Below are 16,442 nucleotides of genomic sequence, written 5' to 3' on the forward strand. Positions count from 1 at the left end.
TTTAGATTTATTGTAGCATTTCCATTGGTATTTTGTGAAACTAACTTGTTGCAGGTAACATTTAGAGGATGAAATTCAAGTCGACACAATTAATTTTCTTATAAGAGGATATTTTATTTATTTTTCATTCTTTTATTTATCTTTTCGGATGAAGATATTTAATAATTTTAATTATTAAAATCTTCCTGAACCGGTAGTTGAGATGATCATAAATGAACCAATGCAAATTGCACTGGTACAAAATGTGGATCCAGTCACACCGACATCATCGGAGAATTCCATAGTGACTGAAGAACAACAACATCAAAATAAACCCAGGTATGTAAGACCGAATCACTCAGAAAATCAGATAATTAGGAATAAGTATCAAGGTGTTATGACAAGAGGAAGACTGGAAAATGAAGAGGTATGCTTAATTTCTCAAGTTGAACCAACATCTATTATTGAAGCATGTCAAGATGAACATTGGATAAAAGCAATGGAAGATGAATTAGAACAAATTGAAAATAACAATACATGGACATTAGTTCCTCGACCTAAAGACAAAAATGTAATTGGAACTAAATGGGTATTTAGAAATAAACTTAGTGAAGATGGTAAGGTAATCAGGAACAAAGCAAGATTAGTTTGTAAATGATATTCACAAAAGGAGGGAATTGATTATAATGAAACCTTTGCACCGGTAGCTAGAATTGAGGTAGTTAGACTATTTCTTGCATTTGCAACTCATAAGAACTATAAAGTTTATCAGATGGATGTAAAATGTGCATTTTTGAATGGTGATCTTGAAGAGGAAGTTTACGTTGAACAACTTGATGGATTTTCATTGACAAATGATAAAGACATGGTTTGCAGATTAAGGAAAGCTTTGTATGGATTGAAGCAAGCTCCTAGAGCTTGGTATGCTAGATTAGACAAATATATTTTGAAGCTTGGTTACACTAAAGGTATTGCTGACAACAACTTATATTGCAAAGTGACAAATGATGACATCTTGGTTATTGAAGTTTTTTTTTATGATATCATTTTTGGAGGAAAAGATGGATTGTGTAAGGACTTTGCTAACAAGATGTAGGAATAATTTGAAATGTCTATGATTGGTGAGATAAAATTCTTCTTAGGATTGCAGATTTCACAAACTGATAAAGGTATATTCATATGTCAAACAAAATACTTGAAAGAACTACTGAAGAAATTTGGTATGAAAAACTTTAAACTGGTAAGTACTCCTATGACTACAACTGATAAATTGTCATTGAAGGATGATTCAGCTCCTGTTAATCCGACAAGATACAAATCTATGATTGGAGGTATACTGTATTTGACACAAACAAGACTTGATATAATGAATGCAGTGTGTATCGTTTCAAGGTTTTAGAGCAATCCTAAAGAAAATCATGAATCAACAGTAAAAAGGATTTTCTAGTACCTACAAGACACAACAAATCTTGGTTTATGGTATCCTAAAGATGAAAATTTTGACTTATGTGCATACACGGATGCAAATTGGGCAGGAGATGTAGATGATAGAAAGAGTACCACTGGCGGTGCATTCTTTCTTGGTAGCAAATTGATTTCTTGGATAAGCAAGAAGCAGAGTTGTACATCATTATCAACAACAGAATCAAAATATATTGCAACAACAACTAATTGTACTCAGGTATTATGGATCAAGAAAATGTTGAAGGACATAAAGGTAAAATGCAAAGAAACGATAATCATTTATTGTGATAATTCATCAGCAATTGATATATCAAAGAATCTGGTATTTCACTCCAAGACAAAGCATGTTTCTATAAAATATAATTTTCTGAAAGAGAATGTTGAAGCAAATGAAGTGAAATTGGTTTATGTGAATACTAAAGAGCAGATTGCAGACGTCTTTACAAAACCTTTGCCTAAGGAAACCTTTGAATATCTCAGAAAGCAGCTTGGGGTAATACCCCATCGATAGAGACTTAGATGATTGAAGATTGGTATCAAACCGACATAAACTAATAGAGAAACCTTTTTCCGGCTTTGATGGAGGAGAGCTACTTCTCAAGGGGAGTAGTTGGTTGTATGTTCTAGTATATTTTCTTAATTGCTTTGGCATTTGATGTCAAAGGGGGCTCTGCTATTTGAGGGATTTTCAGAGGCTTCTGCAATTATCTCGGGGGCGTTCTTGAAGCAGCAAGTGGGCTCTGCTATTTGAGGGATTTTCAGAGGCTTCTGTAATTATCTTGGGGGCCTTCTTGAAGCAGCAAGTGGGCTCTGCTATCTTTAGCGCCGTTTTCAGAGGATTTTGCAATTATCTGGGGTGTGTTGTTGAAGAGGAAATATTACTACTGTTTTATCTGGCATCTCGGTCTCCCCGTGCAGGTAAGCCATTTTGTACTTTTGCTTTGGCAATGTGATATGATTTTCTGTGTTTTTTTATGATAACTAATTAGAATTTAGCATTGGCGAGAGATTGACTGTGATCATTGGTGATTGTGTTGGGTTCTTTAGGACAATAAATTGCTTTGTTTTTAGTGATAATGAATTCTTTGTTATGAAATTTGGGTTGAATCTTTCGAAGTAATGGTGTTTGCTTAATCTTGTGTGGGATGACGTTTGTTTAATCTTGTGGGATGATTTATGGATCACAATCTTGAGATTTATAAACATGGATCACAGTAAATGTATCCCATAATTGTTAAATCAATCTTGAATGAACTCCATAATCATCAGTCATTAAATTGCTACTCTGAATGTATCCCACAATTAATACACCGCAACTTCGCCATTATCTACAAACCCAATTCGCATCATACAATGATAGAGTTTTAACTTGGATCAGGCTTTTGTGACTGTTCCCTATTACCTTTTCAGCAGAACACCTTGAACACTTAAAATACAATTTTAATTGATTCAGATCTCCATGTTTGTTTTGTTTGTGATTTTTATCGTCATTGGCGGATTCGGTTTTTTGTTCTTGTTGGATACTGGTGGGTTTTTGGGTTTTCTTTTGTAGTTTCTATTATTTTGGATATTGGTGATTCTCTGATTAGCCTGCTAGGATTCAAAATTTCGGGGTTGAATCTTCAAATATATTACACAGTACACTTAGGTTTGTTGATTTCTTCTGATGGTTCAACCTTGAATTTAACTTATAACCATTAAATGTTAAATCACAATCTTGAATGTATACCACAACCTTGCGATACATATGTGAAAGTTAGGGACTGCTTTCATTATCATTTTGCCAAAATTGGTACAGTAGCTGTGTGGGTCAGGGAAAGCCAACATACTGCAAGCATTGAGACCAGAGTTACACAGAAGAAACTTGAAAACAATTCAATGAAAAAATTGAATACAAAGTCTATTATAAACTTCAGATTTCAAATACAGAGCCAATGAGGCTCAGCCTCAGCAAGAATGCAGTCTTTGTTCTAACTAATAAATACAGTCACAGTGAAATCTAAAAAAACAAAAATAAAACTGAAAATAAAGTGACATAAACATAGGTGCACAATGCTTGGAAACTTCCGCTGATATCACAATACTCTGCCTTAAAACTTGGTCAGCTGATCGATATGCATCCAATCGAAAAATCCCTGCTGCAGGCAAAACCTATCATACCAAAAATAAGACACTTAAAACTTGACAATAATGGCAGCACAATGAGAAATGAAATTTGAAAAATCGCACGTTGTGCGTGTGTGTGAGCATATATATATATATATATATATATATATAGGATTACGTCAGCTCCATCAGATGAGGGTATTGCATTTAAGATACATTTGTCTGTTTGGGATTGTGATGAATTAGGAGACTTAGGTGTGGTGGAGATAGGAGTGAGTCATAGTGCCTGTTTGGGATTGTGATGAAAAAATTGAATGTTTCCATATTCCCTCTCGAATCCTTCTCGACTGAACAAAGTGATTATTTTAAGTCTTTGTTTGCGCTGGCTATGGCAATATTGAAGATGCCACTGACACTACCAGTCCTCGGCCTTTTGTTGAATGCAGAAATTGGAATCAATCCCAAGGGCTTTAAAGGATCTTTGATGTAACCAACCATTGCATGTTTCTCCTAGCACTTTCTTTTGAGAACTAGTATATGATTGATCAAACACAGTTCTAGTATGTGGTTATCATGACCATGACCATCCCAATTACTGTCTCAACTTCATTTGGATCAAGGTCTTCTTGGTCAAACAAGGGCAGTTTTAACCAATGAATTGTACTTTGCAAAATGCTTTGTACGAAAGAGATTCTAAATTACCAATTTACGAAGAGAGCTGATAAAATCTTACAGATGTATTCCGTCTGTGGTTTTCCAGGTTTGAATGATCGTCATAGTACATCGTAGAATGGGTGGTAAGTCATCCCATGAAGAAAGTAGTATCTCTAGTAAATTTTCAGAGTGAAAGATATTTTCTCCTATTTTTATTGTTTGAAATGATCCCCTCTTTAGTTTTTTCACAAGCTTGATTAGCATGAAAATTTACCATGTGATTCACCTCTTTTGATAGCAATGTTTGATTGATATGTTGTCCATGTAGTCCAAGATTGTCCAAATATGAAATAAACCTTGTGATTTTTGCAACTTCCAATTTAACACATGGTGGTCACAAATTGCATTTATGTAGATTTGTGAGTGATCTTCTATGTCTAAATTGGATATGCTTTCCTTTTTGCATAGTTACAATTTAGTTAAAAGGATCATAAACTCTGCTTCATTGTTGGTTTCAATTTTAAGCTTTCTAGAAATTGTTGATACCAGATTCTTTTTCTCATTTCTTATAGCAATGCTTGTCCCAAAGTTATCCGGTCAAAACTGTGTATCAATCTTCCTTTTGGAGGTGGACACCACTTAATTTTGGCTCTCTGATCTTTGTTTGTTGTGCTTTGGAATTGTACCCTTGGGAGATTTTGAGGCTGTCCCATTTTTCATTAATATCCCATCCCATCTTGTGATTATATTTCATAATTTTTAGATATAATTAGTTATATTAATTTTATTAACTATAATATTATATCATTATACTAATTATACATGAAAATTAAATAGTTAAATACATAATTATTCATCTATAATGAAAAATAAATTATTAAAATATTGATTATTAATATATTCAAATTAAATAGTAATCAACTTAAAAATTAATATTAATTTCCCAATAGTATAGTAATTGATGCTGACCTTGGTAGGTGCTGATTGATCAAATCACAAACAATAATCTCTAAATTTCCTTGTGTAATCTTATGAGCTACTCCCAATGGAGGGGCCCACACCTTGGCTAGGGAATGGCGCTCAGCTCATATAAACACAAATAATTAAGCCATCAGCCAACACATAGTTAGTGGTAGACCAGATCTGACGCATGTAGATCTCTGTTTGCCTTTGCAACCATTAATTATGAATGGGAAGACTATCGTCTTAAACATAAGTCAGACATAATAACATTAGCAGTTATTAAACCGAGATTATTGGTAAATATTATATCATAACATCAAATCGACAACAACAGTATGATAGATGCAGATTGACGTTATCAGAGATAACATCGTTAATCAATTATTGCAATCATAGGCCTTCATAACATGGACAGTCATTATATAATTTGCATAAGGACAAATAAGGAACATTAGACCTTTCGAAAGAGGTTATTATGGTCATTACAATAAAGCAAGACAAGTTCTATTTTTCATACTATTCTTAAGATTTTGAGTTAAAAGATATAATAAAATATATACAGTTTGATAAAATTATATTTATTAATATATTACTATTCTCACTTTGAGTTAGAATGATTGTTTCAGGACTAAATCAAGGTGAATCTCAATTGGGAACATTATAAGATGGACACCACTTAATTTTGATTCTTTGATCTTTGTTTGTCATGCATTGGAATTGCACCCTTGAGAGATTTTGAGGCTGTCCCATTTTTCATTAACATCCCATCCCACCTTATGATTTGTTTTAGGGAATATCCCATAATTTTTAGATATAATTAGTTATATTAATTTTATTAACTATAATATTATATCATTATATTAATTATACATGAAAATTAAATAGTTAAATACATAATTATTCATTTATAATGAAAAATAAGTTATTAAAATATTGATTATTTATATATTCAGAATAAATAGTAATCAACTTAAAAATTAATATTAATTATATAGTCCTTTACATTATATAGGTACATTATAAAACTAGGGCATACACAATAATGAAATGACTTATCTGCAGTACACTTGAATGCTGATTCAAGACATCATTTGCAGATCAATTCATTGCCTCAAGAAGGTTCGCTGCCCTTTGTATCTAGTTTGCTGTCCTCTGAATAAGGTTCACTGTCCTCTGAATGAGGTTCTTTGTCCTTAAGGTGGAGTTCGCTGTTTCCAGAAAGCAGTTCGCTGAGCATAGAATCTGATTCGCTGTTGAGAAGAATGCATTCGCTGATGACTGCAAGGATTCGTTGATTACTGCTGAATGAATGTATTCTCTGATTGTCGCTGAAGGAGATCACTGTGTGGAATGAGCATGTAATAAGCATGAATGATGCTTTGTATATATATGTGACATAGCCTCCCAATTTACCTAGGTTGGCTTTATTGTTTTGGTGCCAAGAATAGGATCAAACCTATAGATGACAAGTTACATTCATATAGGTCTTGTCCAATACAATTGCAAGTTACATTCAATAGGTCTTGTCCTATCCACAAGTTACATTCAATAGGTCTTGCCCTATCCACAAGTTACATTATATAGGTCTTGCCCAATATTCATAGGAAGCTATAATTATATGTAATCCAAACTTAGCTATAATTTCAACACTCCCTCTTAGCTAGGGAGGATTCTAGCCAAATAACAAATCATCATGGACCTTTCCATGATATCCATCTTGCATTGCCCACAAAGGATGGATTCAAAACTTTATTATGCACGCCTGCAAGAAATGAATACACACAAATATATAAATACACATCATGAACTTCTTTCATGATATCCATCTTGCATTGCTCGTAGAGGATGGATCCACCTTGCATTGCTCGCAGAGGGTGAGAAGAGGTCTTACACCTCAAAACTTTTCTACTGAGAAAAATAACTTGCCACCTTGCTTTCTGCAGAGGGTGGTTCCACCTTGCATTGCTTGTAGAGGCTGGAGGAGGTCTTTCACCTCAATCTTCTCCCAGAGAAGGATCCAATGTCACCTTGCATTACCCGCAGAAGGTGACTCCACCTTGCATTGCCCACAGAGGGTGGAAGATGCAACTTAATGCATCACTAGGACTAAGACTCCCTCTCAGCCAAAGCTATGTTCTCCACAACTCCAAGTCTCTCTTTGAAGTACACAAACTTCACTGGAGCAAGAGGCTTGGTGAGAACAATTGCAATAGAGCTGACATATTTCAGCTGAATTGCACTTTTCTGTATCATATCACAAATGTAGTGATAATGAGATTCCACAGGTTTTGACCTGACATAAATCACAGGATTAACAAACATCTTAATACAATTCTGATTGTCACAATTAATGACTGTGGGTTCCTGTTGTGACGTATTCACACATCGCCCCATTGCAAATGGGGACCCCTGCTTTTTGCTTTCTAGGGTTTGTTTTCTAGGTTTTTTAGGGTTTTGTCTGTTAGCCTTTGCAGGATGAGTTCTGTCGAGGGGATCGTTGGATTACAGGCTTTGCTTGAGCCAGGGTGAGTCCACAGGGCCCCCAGAATTAGGGTTTCTTTGAGAGTCTTCCTTAGGGCCTGGTTTTGCTCTCGTTGCTAATTGTGTCTTGCTTTGTGAGTGGGTATCATTCTTGAAAGTCCGACCTAGGTCGAGTTGGTGAGTGATGAAGTTTGAAATGTCATCCTGACCTTCAAATGCCCTGAAATTTGGCTAAGTCTGGAAAACTGAAGAATCCTCCAAAAACTAGATTTTGCAATATAACTCTTGCAGGTCCGAAACCACTCTCAAACATCCTGAAAGTATATATGGAATATAACTTAAAGTATAAGAAATCTTTCTTATACTTAAATGTTATATTCCATAAAATGATCCTGACGGAGAGTCTAAAATGTCAAATTTCGCTCCTGACCCTTCCAAAGGGTCCAAAGCGAATTTCGCTCCTGACCCTTCCAAAGGGTCCAGAGCGAAAATCTCCATAAGACATTCTAGTTTGACCCAAACTTAGAACCAACTCGTTCCTAGGCATCTTTGAGGGCAAAACACTTGTTTGGATGGAAAAATGTGAAAATGAAGTCAGGATTTTGGCCAAGATTAGGAATTTCACTCCTGACCCTTCCAAAGGGTCCAGAGCGAAAATCCTTATACACCTCAATTTATCACTTATCAAGACCAAGTTCCTAGTTTCCAAGGCACGTGTGGAAGTGGTTTTTGAATGTTCTTTCCTTGAGAGGGAGTTGGATGACTTCAAAGATCAAGATTTTGCTTAAAAAGTGATTTTCGCTCCTGACCCTTCTAAAAGGTCCAGAGCGAAAATCAACCTAGGATTCATTTCTTGCCTTATTTGACCAAATTTTGATTTGCAAGGCATTTTGAAGGGAAAAGTGGACATGTTTGGACTTTGGAAATGTTTGAAAACCTTGAAAAATGATGGATTCTAGCCTGGAAGAGGAATTTCGCTTTTGACCCTTCCAAAGGGTCTAGAGCGAAATTCATCATAAACTTCATTTGCCACCTTGTTTGAGCTTGAAACCTTGCTCCTAACTTGGAAAATGATCTAATTTTGCCTTGTGAAGTGGTTTGAAATTTGAACACTGAGCAATTTGGCTTAGAATGAAGATTTTGCTCCTGACCCTTCCAAAGGGTCCAGAGCGAAAATCTTATTTGAGCTTATTTTTCGCTAATTTTGGCTAAATTGTGATGTGTAGGGTCTCTTGGAGTGAAGATTGGACATCACTTAAAGATTTGGAAGCATGCGAAATGAAGATTTTTGGACAAAATGTCAAATTTCGCTCCTGACCCTTCCAAGGGGTCCAGAGCGAAATTCCCAATAGCTCTCATGTTTGTAATGAAAAAGGTCAAAGCATAGGCATGAATGGAAGAAGAATAGCTTGTTTTTGCCTCTTGAAGAAGTTTCAACTTTGAAGAATGAAGGATTTTGCTTAAAACCTAATTTTTGCTCCTGACCCTTCCAAAGGGTCCAGAGCGAAAATCTCTATGAGGGATATTTCTTGCCTTGTTTGGTCAAATTGAGAAGTCTAAGGCATCATGAAAGGAAGAATGAGCATATTCAAACCCTTAGGCATGTTTAGAAATCATTGAAAAGTGAAGGAATTGAGCCAAATGGTGATTTTCGCTCCTGACCCTTCCAGAGGGTCCAGGGCGGAAATCCTAAAACCTGTCTTTTCTTCCAAAGTTTGGGCAAAGCTAAGCTTAGGCATGGGTATGAGAAGACATTTGAATTGCCTTAAAGTCGAATTGGATTGCTAAGGATGAGAATTATGAAGCCAAGGAAGAAATTCGCTCCTGACCCTTCCAGAGGGTCCAGGGCGAAATTTCTAAATTCTCCCTTTTTCTTGCAAATTTAAGACAAGATTTCGCTATTCATGACTTGGATGGGAGTAAGGCATGATGTTCTATCACTTGGAAATGATTTGAAGATGAAGGGATGAGGGAATTGCCCTAAAACCTAAAAATCGCTCCTGACCCTTCCAGAGGGTCCAGAGCGAAAAATCTAAAACCAGTGCATTCCTTTCAAGTTTGTGCTAAGACAAGGCTAAACCAAGCCAGAAAAGGCCTTTGAGACCACTTGTGAGTAGGTGTTTGTTTCAAAATTTGATGATTCTAGGTCAGAGAAGGAGAATCGCTCCTGACCCTTCCAAAGGGTCCAGGGCGAAAATCCTCCAAACACCTATTTTGCCTTGCAGTAACAAACCAAGCATGCATGAAGTGAATGAAGAGGATCATTGCCTAACCTTGTGAGGTGGATTGGAGTTAAAATGATGGAGTAAGCCTAAACAAGAAAAATCGCTCCTGACCCTTCCAGAGGGTCCAGGGCGAAATTTACATTTTCACCTAATTACTCATAAGAAATGATAAAAAATTGAAATGCAAGACCTTGATTAGGCCAAAACAAACATAAGCTTGCCTTCCGGGAGATTTTGGAGTGAAGGGAATGAGGTATTCAGGACTAAATTGAAAAAAATCGCTCCTGACCCTTCCAGAGGGTCCAGGGCGAAATCATCAAAAAATCTATCATTCAACCTTGATTGATTAAGTCCAAGGCAAATTGCAAAATTGTGAAGACAAAGTCGTGGAAATTTGCAAAAATGTAGGTTGAGAAAATTTCAATTTGATCAAGTGAACAAGCCTGGATGGGTTCAAACAAGTCTTGAAGTGAACCTAGACCTTCATCACTATTGAATATTTCAAAGCCTAAGGAGAAAGGAAGCTCCATTAAGCCTCAATCAAACCTCCATATTCCCAAATTTTCACCAAACTTGCTAAAATTAAGACATTTGGGGAGGTTAAATTAAGTTCGCATAATTTGAAGCCTTTGTAATTGAATTGGTTAATTTTCAAGCCTTAAAATAAATGTAAAAATCCACCCTTAAAGCTTTGAAATTAATTCAAAAAAAAAAATGATGAAAAAATTAAGTTGAGCGCTCAATATTTGTTATTTGCCTTTATTTGCCAAGTCGGCCATCCTTCAAAAAGGGGGTTTTGTTTCATTTTATTTCCTTTTTGTCAAGTCGGCCTCAACAAGAATTAGGGTGAGCGCCCTATATAAGGAAGGAGTATTGTTTCAAAATTCAAATCATTCATTCATTCCTTCTTATGCGAATTTGAGGAGCACATTAGAGGAGCGAAATCTAGTAGATTGGAGGCGAATTTCTTACTAAGTTGGAGGCTAAATCCCAAAATTTGCTAAATGTTGAAGGCTAAAGAAGGTGAAGCTTTTGAAGGCTAATTGAGGCATAATTCATCCAAAGGAAGACCACAATTCAACCCTTGTCCAGCAAAATCCGGTCTTCTTTCTTCGTTTTCCAAGGTTTTATAGTTAGGCTTTCAAAGGAGAAGGTATGAAGAATCATTTTGAAGTTCTTATTCAAGATTTATTTTGATTTCATTGCCATTAATTTGAAAAATTAGAATTATGGATTTATCATGTCATTTCCAAATTAATATCTTAAATCATTCTCTTGAAAGGTCCTAAATTCTATGCTTTAAGGTTTGATGCTCAAAGACTAACTTTAATCTTTTGTGTAGGCATCAAATGGCGGCCCTGGAGTCGGAGGATCAATTACTTGGCGGACCCTCATCAAAGAAGATCAAGCCAGGACAAGGACGACCTCCTCCAGTCCAGTATCAACAAGGACGACCTTCTCCATCTATCTTCCAGTCCAGCATTTGAAGGAAAGCATCACCAAATTGAGCATCAACCAAGTGTTGGACAAGGTGGCATCCCAGTCATCACTCCTCCATTCGGGTTGGTCCACCTTAGCACGTCTAGATTCAATGTACCTGGCTCATTAAAGGTGGCACAAACTTCGATATACCTACCCTGGCTATCCATTGGTCGAATATTCCAGAGAAGACATGTGTCCAAATAATGCAATTATTTCATTGGTGAGAATTAAGTTGTTTGTAACAAACCCTAATTAGGTTTTCATTGTAAAATCTTGGCCATTGATCTCAAATTGATCTAAGCCATTGATTTGTATTGTGGGCACTATATAAGCCCTGGCTCCTCATTTGTAAAGGCTAATAGTTAGTGAATAGGAGTCAACAATAGTTAGTCAGTAGTTAGAAGGTGAATAGTTAGCTAATAGTGGATAGTCAGTTGATAGAATAGCACTTAGAATAAAATAGCAAGATAAGGCAAAGATTGTTGCCAAGATGTTGTAAAAGACTTGTAAAACTTCATTGAAGAAATGGTGAAATCTATGGGTCGATTCAACAATTTGCATGGTCTCTATACTTCTCAAATTTGATTTCATGTTATTAGATGAGTGGAAGAAATGTGTTTGATTGATGGTGAAATTCGTATATCCATACTACTAGCAGTTTGTTGATTGCAGACTTGCCTTGTGTAGTCAACTGGAATCATTTAGCTTAAGCTCAACTTCAATTGTCGCTTCTTCATTGATATGCATCAGTCTGATGGTGTCTACGCCTGTAGCGATGATCTGAACATCATAAAGCTTTCCTCCAAAGATCGCACTAACCTTGTGGAGATGGTCTTGGGATGTCAAAACAAAACTTAGTTAGAATTTCATCAAAAATCAATCATTGCTCCTACATTTCTTAGTATCAGAATTAGATCCTTTCCTCGCCCTCATCCTTTTTCCTTTTTTTCAAAAAGTCTAGGCTAGTGAAATCCTGTGTTCCAGCAATATTCAAAGCGAATCAGACGTTTGGGTTGTCAAGTGTAAGTCCCCTTGTGATTCCAGCAAAATCACATCATACCACAGAGAGCTTATCCACACGTAGAGATCCTACAAAAAGAACCTTGAAGTCATCCCGATTGATCCTTTTCGTGACATCTTCAGCATTCAGAGGCTTTATTCAAGAGAGGATAAGGTACCCTTTAGGTATTTTATTCTGTGTTCGCATGTGCATAAAAAACACATCAACAGTTCCCAAGGTTAGCCAAGCAACTTAGCAAGAAGCTTTGTGAGGCCACATTGCTTCATACTTGATGCAATGTAATCAACTTCCGCTGTACTCAATGCAATTGAGGACTGATACCTGCTAGCACAAGTGATCACGACTAAACCCAACCCAAAATAGATTCCTAAAGTGTCCTTCTTGTCAGTAATACATTCTTCTTAATCAAAATCAAAGTAGTCTTCCAAGGAAATGACAGTGTTGATTGGATACTTCAACCCGTAGCCAACTGTTTCTTGCAAATATCTCTGGATATCCTTGGTTGCAACAAGATGAACATGCTTTGGTTTGTTCATAAATTGGCTGATAACAAATGCATCAAGGATCCAATCAACCGTCTGTACTCTGATGGATCTGGAAGAAACTCAATTTCTTCAAGTTAGTTTCCATAGGAGTAGACATAGGTTTGCAATCCATCATTTCAAATCTATTCAGTATACTTCCTTGACTTAGAATAATTTCATTAGATCTTGCCATACTTCTAACCCTGGAAAGTAATGCATTAAGCCTAAGTCCTTCATTTCAAACTCTAAAGCTAATTCTTTCTTCATGTAGAGATGAGACTATTTTCACTAGTTAGAAATTAATCATCCAGAATTAGCATTTCACCAAAAAAATACTTTTAAAGTAAAGGTTAGAATCAACATCATTCTTGCAAGATCCTAAACTAATCAAATACTTGTCAATTTTCTCATACCAAGCTCAAGAATCTTGCTTGAGGCCATAAAGAGCTTTTCTTTAATTTGCACACATGAGATTCTTTATCTTGATTCTCATAACCTTCTAGTTATTCAATATAAACAACATTAAGAAAACAGTCTTTATATCCAACTTCTAGCCTGCAACATTAGCTATAATGGTTCTAATATTAGTATATCTAGCAGCACGGGCAAATGTTTCCTTCTGACTATGAGCTACACATCTAGCTTCATATTTTCTCAAAAACTTCCATATGGATCTCCCTCTTGATTCTGAATATAAATTTGTGGTAATCAAGTCTTATGAAGATTGCATAATATAAGAATCAATCAAAGAAGGCAGCCATAAATCATAGATGAGAAATGCCAATCTTTTCCTTACTTTACTTTTACGAAATGGACCCATAGCACAATCATTATGATCATGGCATACCTTCAAGTGAAGAAACCAAACTCCCTCTTAAGCTTGAAGGCATGGTAATTCAAGAATCTCTTGAAGAGAAGCATCAACATGATTAAATATCCCAATAGAATGAATTAACATGTAAAATAACTTATCTCTTTATTGACTAGACTTCCACCATTGACAACCTATGCCAAGATTGCTCAAAAGGATATTGCCAGTCTATGATCAACTTCAATCATAGTGTAAAGCTACACAACATTCTTTAAATGTAAAATTGTTTTCCATAGTTGAATAACAGAGAGTTAGCTGTGCTTGATCATATCAGAAAACTAAGGCAAGTGTTCAGAAAACATTTTATAAAATCTATAAGCAAGGTATATAAGCCAAATTGTTTTTCCAGCCAATGTGTAAAATCAGATATGAGTATCAACCACTCAAAAGGATACACATTGTAGTTGAGCACAAGCGTATGATCAAAAGCCAACTTCAATGAGTTAGATACCTCATTAATCTTAGGTTTCATCATCAAGAGAATACTTACTTCAAAAAATGTAATAGGCAGTATGCTCAAATTGAAGAGATAATATCACAATGAATATTATGTGAGGATAGTGAAAGCCATGACAGAAAATGCATTAGAGCTAAAGGCAATCCTCTACACAAGAGGAGCAAAGCAAGGTTATAATAAAAGTATAACAAGGATCATGAGAGCTTTATGAAGAGCTGATGAGAACCAAGAGTTGCACAGTCACAACCCTACACGACAACCTTATCCAAACATAAAACACTCTTAGAACAAAAAATACAGTCCATATGATGTTAAAAGATTTGATGCAAATCAAGAGACACACCATAAGAGTACATAATTCCAGAGCAGCAAGACTATTGAGCATTTCAAGACTTAGATAGAATACAGTGCATCATAACTATGCAACAAGTATCATAAAGGATCAAATCATAATATGAAGATAGTAAGGCCATCATTAGGCATATCTACTGAATATGATGACTAAGGCATCTTACCTTTACATGCGTATCACACTAATGATTAAAGGACACTATTCATTATATGTTTTCAACTAATTTTCCATATTTCTAAATCTTCTATAAATTTCATTCATCTTTCAATCTTCCTATCTTATGCTTGTTGGTATATCGGTTAGGATACTCCTAGTTTTATATCTGCAACAGATGTTGATAATATTAAGTGTCAAGGATGATATATTCAGATCAATGCATCAAATTGGATCATTGCATATTCATAGCAAATCACATCAAGAAGGATGAGAGATAAATATACTAAAAAATAGAGAGTAAGACAATTTGAATGCCAACTTCAACAATCCAAACTAAGATCCGAATACCAACTTCAACAATCCGAACTAAGGTTTATAACAAATTCTTAAAGCAAGAACACAACTCAAACTAGGGTGATAGTTACAAACCTTAGGATGACAATTATACTGCCCTTAATGGAATAAAAGAAATACTTAAGATCTGAAGCAAGGAAACAAGTGCACAAACCAACATATGAAGGCACTCTTTGATGAAATAGTTAACAAGCAAGAGAACCCTGTGCACTAATTAAGATCCCAAACTAGGGTTGTAGGAAAGAACTAATACCAATAACGACAAGGCAAGCAGATACAAGTCTCCAAACCTTTCGTAACAGAGGTAAGCAAATGAGGGTAGAGGAGGAAGAACAACTGTATGCAAAGATTGAACCCTTCATATTCTTGTTATGGCCCCATCGATGCCTTCAATTTGACAAGCAGGTATATTGTCCAGATTTGTTGCTGATTCATGCTAGCCCTAGTCTTGCTTTATAGAAGGAACCTGCTCTGATACCATGTTAGTTTTAGGATCAGACTGTAATATATAGATAGCAAAATCAGAAAACCAAAAATCAACGCACATAAAGAGCACCAGAATACCCTAGGAAAACCTCCCACGTGGAGGTGAAAAACCCAGCTATAATCTCAAATCTTATTATGACAAATCAGTTTGAGTCTTTACAAATCTGCTTCAACATTTGAAGCAATCAGAACAGCAGAATGTGAACAGTAGTATGGAGTACTCAAACTAGGGCATACACAATAATGAAATGACTTATCGGCAGTACACTTGAATGCTGATTCAAGACACCATTTGCAGATCAATTCACTGCCTCAAGAAGGTTTGCTGCCCTTTGTATCTAGTTTGCTGTCCTCTGAATAAGGTTCGTTGTCCTCAAGGTGGAGTTTGCTGTTTCCAGAAAGCAATTCACTGAGCATAGAAGATGATTCGCTGCTGATAAGAATGCATTCGCTGATGACTGCATGGATTCGCTGATTACTGCTGAATGAATGTATTCTTTGATTGTCGCTGAAGGAGATCATTGTGTGGAATGAGCATGTAATAAGCATGAATGATGCTTTGTATATATATGTGACATAGCCTCCCATTTATTGTTTTGGCGCCAAGAATAGGATCAAACCTATAGATTACAAGTTACATTCATATGAGTCTTGTCCAATACAATTGCAAGTTACATATAGGTCTTGCTTAATTACAAGTTACATTCAGTAGGTCTTGTCCTATCCACAAGTTACATTATATAGGTCTTGCCCAATATTCATAGCAAGCTATAATTACATGTAATCCGAACTTAGCTATAATTTCAACATAGATGTCCATGAATGTGTCATGGTTATTGTTTTTTATAGGCACTTTTTCGACCACTT

The 16,442-nt window shown here is 35.8% G+C and overlaps 1 protein-coding gene across 2 annotated transcripts in view; it reads left to right on the plus strand.

Annotated features, from left to right (window-relative positions):
• The first annotated feature begins 1,993 nt into the window (after positions 1-1,993).
• Positions 1,994-16,442, plus strand: part of LOC131033384 (uncharacterized) — a 51,060-nt gene continuing 36,611 nt past the window's right edge. The window contains exon 1 of one of the 2 annotated variants that reach the window (XM_057964604.2): positions 1,994-2,361. The gene's annotated coding sequence lies outside the window, so the exon portion shown is untranslated. The remainder of the gene's footprint in view (positions 2,362-16,442) is intronic. The other variant, XM_057964603.2, reaches the window with a different exon arrangement.

Source organism: Cryptomeria japonica, chromosome 7 (assembly GCF_030272615.1).
Source record: "Cryptomeria japonica chromosome 7, Sugi_1.0, whole genome shotgun sequence".
Taxonomy (NCBI): domain Eukaryota; kingdom Viridiplantae; phylum Streptophyta; class Pinopsida; order Cupressales; family Cupressaceae; genus Cryptomeria; species Cryptomeria japonica.